Genomic DNA, 5,660 nt, shown 5'->3' on the forward strand with positions numbered 1-5,660 from the left:
AATCTGCTGTAAAGCTGTTTTTGCACAGCTAAGTGTTTTTCGTATAAATGTCTTATGTTATATAAGCAATAAGAGGGGAAAAGTACACGCCTTGTTTTCGTGATGCTAAAATTGAAAAGAACTTTTTTATTTTTCTTGAGTGTGGTGCAGAATGAGTCAGCAGCTGTCTGAGTTCACGAGACCAGAAACTGAAAACCTGCTTCACAGTTACCACCATCTATTCAGTGCTCCCGATGATGTAACAGGCTGTGCTTTCTTAAGCAAAAAAGAAATATATTTATATGTATATATTGTTATCATTAATGTCACAAAAGTAATGTTCCAGTTCTGCAGAGGAGAATGGGAGAACAGCCTGATTCATTAGAACAGTTGAGACATAAACACTCACTGACATATCTCACTGGGTTGGACCAGCTGGTGTAACATTTTGAACGCGTATTGAATTGATGAAGGCTAAATCTGAACGTTTCTTCACATCGCACAATGTTTCTACTCAATTTCTGCCCAGGCATCAAACTCTCATTCTAAATCCTGGTCCTTTCTTTTCCCGGCTGCCTGTGAAGGTTGATGAGGCTTTTTCCTCAGAGTGGTTTTCTGAGAGCACACTCCTCTCCTGTGTCCCTGATGCCTTCAAGCCATGTTTCAGTGGTTCCGCCTCTTGACTTTGCTGATGATCTCTCACTTGTCCTACACCCTATGTCCAATTGCCTTCATCATACAGTGTGTGTCTACGTTAGTGTTTAACGTTACCTGAAGAATCTGTCTGCACCTTCAACAGACTTGACCCTTTGTCTCCTCTTTCTGGCTTGAAGGTTGGGAAAGTTCACTTTGGCCAGACTCTGTGCCCAGGGGCGGGGTCAGAGTGGTGGCACAGGCTTGGACCAGAGCCTTTGTATGAAGTCAGTCAAGGAAATTCAATTAAATAAGAACAAAATGACTACAAACAGTCGCAAAATGACCACAGAGGGACACACACTGGACGCAAAGTACGATGCAAAACAACTAAACAGAGATGCAGAGGAGGAAGAAAAAAACACAATCTTCTACAAAGAGAAGTAAAAGTACTGTAAAGAGACACAAAGTAATCACAGGACACAAAATGAGACATAAAATGAAATCTACCACAGGCACAAAACAACTACAAACAACACAACCATCTCTTTTAATCTGGGTGTCTTGCTCCTATCCAGGAACGGTGGGGACCCATTGTCTCATAATTTGTGCATGGCTGTAGGCTATTTGAAATTACAAATAGTGGCTATTTATCGATATTATTTCTTATAAGAGATTTAATTTGGGCCTCTTGCATCGATGAAGTGTCTGAATAACACTAAGATTTTCCACATCACTTGGAAAACAATATACTTTTCAGTGTCTCCGATGACTGCGAGGCTTTCTTTGATTACAACACGCTTCAGGTGAAAGGGGTTATTACATTTTATTTTCTGAGATTTTGTCAAATGATGCTCCAGTGGTCCTGACGCTGGCTGTTGGTGACATGTAAAACCCAGTCAAAAATGGGCAGCGTGGCACTCCTGAAGAAGTCCTGTGTTTGAAGAAGTGCTCGTCGCCTATCCTACATGTGCATGACAACGTGGTCGTCACAGTGAATGAGTGCACTCTTTAATCCCTGCCGGGTGAGCTGACAGAACCGGTTCAACGCTAATTGCGTCCTTTAATCAACTGTTTTGCTCCCCAGCTGAGAGCCAGATGGCACACAATGAAGTCTTGTCTTAAACAGCACAAAACATAAACAATAACAACCACGTGCAGAACGAAGTATGTACATTACCAGCATTTGATTTGCATCTCCTTTTAGACAGAGGTCCAGAAATATCACGTGTAATCTGTGTTACTTTTTAATTATACGCTATCGAATTTATAAATAACAAGCAATAAGCATAAAGTGTGATGATTTGGATGGGCTACAATCCCCTGCATTCATTGTATAAAAATCTCTTTTGAGCTCAGAATACTGCTGCCCACACGAAAAGGGAAATCGATGTGTGTGCAGCCCACAGCAGACCTGGACCCGCTGCTAATATACTGCATGTTACAGACTCTTTTGTCTTCCTCCTCCTATTTTACTCTGTCCTCTTTGTGTTTTTTTTAAAGACTACTCTCAGGTGGCATTAAATTACACAAATAACAGAGAAAGTCTCATGGTTCAATCACAAACATAGAAATGCCTGTATAAATGTATGTATATTTAAATAAAATTGCACAAATGAATAACACAGTAATTTTGTTTATATACAGGCTCTCCTACCTATGAATATTTAGAGGGAGAAGACAAAATGTTGGTTAGAATTTGATATGTGTGATTACATTAAGTGATGATTATGAGTATACTAATTATTCCCTTTAGAAAGGGAAGCTCAACAAGCCTTCAGGCTACAGACTGGAATGCAAAGGTATTTTATACAGTATGATATGGGCATCAATTGTCATTTCCTGAGGATTCCACCAGGGGGCTGAATGTACAGTGTTTTATGAGATGTTGAAGAAAAGGCAGCAGCCAGAGGACGCCCTGAGGCGCTTGGAGAAATGTGGGGAACATGGTCAAACAGCATTTGAGAATGAAGACGAAAGATGAAGAATCTTGGTTTTTCCTTGCAGTGATCCCATCAGGCCAATTAGGTCCAATTCTCAATGCGTCCACTGTTTTTACTCAGGATCTCAGAATTTCCTACAGTGTGTTGTTTCATAATTGAAAGGATGGCTCTTATTGAGACTTTTCAACAAGTTTGGAGAAGTATGTGATCAATCCTCCTCCAGACCTGCATCACATGGCCCCTGTACCACTGAAATACAGGGGAAGAGCAGTAAAAGTACGATCATTCAAACATAAGGAATGCAGACACTTACTCTGTTGCTATATCTGGAATTTAAAAAGCAGGTGTGAAAGTCAAAGCTATTTAGAAGGTGGCTGACAATTGCTTTCCTATGCTTGTTGGAGGAAACGTTATGTGACACTAAAGTGAGACGGCATCATTATGCTTATGCAGGCACAGTCTATGTACTTTTGGTCCTATCAATGTCTTGTATTATGGGATCAGTGTTTCTTAATTATTATTGATACCGTTAATAAAATGCATACAGGTTACCATGGAAATAAGCTGATGGCACTACAGTGGGAGCTTCCTCATAGAAGTCAATCACAATGGCTCACGTGAAAAACAACCTGGGTCTATCTGAGTACAAATTCTCTATAAACAACCTGCCTTACACAACGCTTTACCACAACATGAAATTATCCTTTGCAGTAGCCTGGAGACAGCTCTGCTGGTCCATCAGAACTGCTCCTTGTCTCAGAAAGAAAAAAAACCTTAAGACTGACGCGTTACTTTGCAAAGGGTCACTTCAGCAGATGCCGTGTGATGATACGCTGCAGCATGAACCAGATATGAATCATTGATGCTGTGACGTGGAGTGTTACCCAGGAAACTGCACTAGTCTGCTAGATCAATGTCAGCTAAGTATATGCATAATTATGGTGTGATGTAAAAATAAATAATTTCAGGGGTGACTTAATGGAGTATTGTAAAAGAAAATAAATAAATACATAAATAAAAAGTTTACTGAAATCCTGAAATATGCATATTGGTGGGTTCACCTGCAATCTGCTGTTTCAAAAAATAACCTCTGTGTTTCAAGGAAATATGTTTTCAAATTCATTTTAGAAGATCTCTGCAGGACCAACAGCAATTTTCACACACACCATGAGGGTTAAACGGAAACACATACTTAAGATATGAAACAAATACTGCTAAACTACATATGATAAAACTAATGCTATTTGTAAGTAGTGTGCCGAGGCACCCTTTGTGTGTGCCAAACCTCTCCAGATTGGCTAAATTGTGCTTTTTAATATATCAAGAATTTTTTTTTATATATATTTTTGTTAAAAGAGATAATCTCTTGGAGCTGTATTGTCTATTTATAGTGCATATCTTTGTTTGTTTGGGTAACTATAGAAAAATTTAAAACAATTTACAACAATTTGCATTATCTGCCTGGCATGGCTGAAAATCAGCTTTCAGTTTAGTTAAGAATAAGACTAACAACACAATTATGTCTTAATTTGTGTTAAATACCTGTGTCATCACATGCAGACCTTTCTGTGAAACACTGACATCTTGTGGAGCTACTGATGCACCACGGGGATTTCTTTGTTTTTACTGTACTATGTGTTAATTTCACATGGTTTATACTGGTACAAGTCAATTAAAATACATAGGCTGCTTTTCTATTAAAATTATCTAATGGAAGGAAACTAAATCTCCACAGAAAAGCGTGTGGACGGTGTTTTTTCTTCTGCACATTCTGAATTGTGTTGTTTTGATAAATATCTGGGACACTGCAGCTCATACACATCGACTCAGACACAGGGAGGCGACACCTAAGCCGACGAGCTGAAACCATCGACAAAAGGCACGGACGGGGTTCGAACCCGCGATCTTCGGTTTACGAGACCGACGCCTTACCACTTGGCCACCGCGCCTGCGCTGAAGCGCACCATTTGATACTTTTTAACCATTTATCAGTTGTGATGTTAGTGTTTGTATGTTGTCAATGAGAGGGTGCAGGAGGCTGAGTGTTACCTCGCTAACGCTGCCGTGGCTCGGCTTCCTCTCTCCGGTTTGCACATAAACCACAGGAGCTGCTGAGTTTAACCGCCGGTGGAAATGTGTCGTTGTAATTCGGCCACACGGGGGGGCTGTTATCCACCACGTAAGAACAATGGTCCCTGGTCCCATGCTGGTTTCAGTAAACACAGGTGCCTGCACTCCTGCTGCTAGTGTTAGCAACAAAGGAGCAGAAATAAGGTGAGAGGCTGCAGCCTACAGCCAATTTTTTTTTATTTTTTTTGCAAAACTACAGACAGTGCACGACCAGCGGTGATCTGATTTAAACACAACTAAAGGTGGCGCTACCTGCATGCTGTGATACTACACACACAATGCAGGAGTGCGGATTGGGATGGACAGCAGAGCACACAATCTGCACACCAAGCTAATGACGCTCATGAGGGTTATAATGTACAGCTCTGTGTTTTAGAGAGGTGTTAATTCACCTGTGTGGATGCAGCCCAGTGTGTGGTGCTGCTGAAGTGTATTGCATTATACAGAGGGGCCTGAATGGTTGGTATAAGGTTGTCAATAAAGGGAGATCCACTGGGTCCTTAAAAAAAAGTCCAGTTTTATCTCAGACAAAATTGACTAAATTGACATTATGGAGAGTGCCCACAATGGGAGAATAAACTCACATCATTAGAATTAAATATGTCTTGTCTACAAGGCTAATAAAGGGGGAAAAGGTCTGTGGGTCACTGAAGTATTATAACCATTAGTTTTTGGGATACATCAATAATGTATGATGATAGACACAAAACACAAAACAATACATATCTTGTCAAGGTTCGGCGAAGTAGAAATTTTGGCTTAACATAGGTGCCAGAGAAAAGTCAGGAGGGTCAATTAAGTCACTAGGAATCTTCTGGAGACCATAAATACCCAAATTATATTTATTGGCAATCTGTGCAGCACCCTAAAGATATTTTGTTCTAAAATCAGAAATCAGAATTGAACAGACTGAGAGTGAACTTGCATAGCTAATCACTATGAGAACCAGTAGGCTGCTTGTAATTCTTTTCTCAG

At 40.2% G+C, this 5,660-nt stretch overlaps 1 non-coding gene across 1 annotated transcript; it reads right to left on the minus strand.

Moving 5' to 3' along the window:
- Positions 1 to 4,432: 4,432 nt before the first annotated feature.
- On the minus strand, positions 4,433 to 4,504 carry trnat-cgu (transfer RNA threonine (anticodon CGU)). The gene has a single exon. It is a non-coding gene; the product is annotated as a tRNA-Thr (tRNA).
- Between the last annotated feature and the right edge of the window lie 1,156 nt (positions 4,505 to 5,660).

Source organism: Trachinotus anak, unplaced genomic scaffold (assembly GCF_046630095.1).
Source record: "Trachinotus anak isolate AG129_WGS33_773 ecotype Australia unplaced genomic scaffold, CSIRO_AGI_Tana_v1 ptg000003l, whole genome shotgun sequence".
Classification (NCBI taxonomy): Eukaryota; Metazoa; Chordata; class Actinopteri; order Carangiformes; family Carangidae; genus Trachinotus; species Trachinotus anak.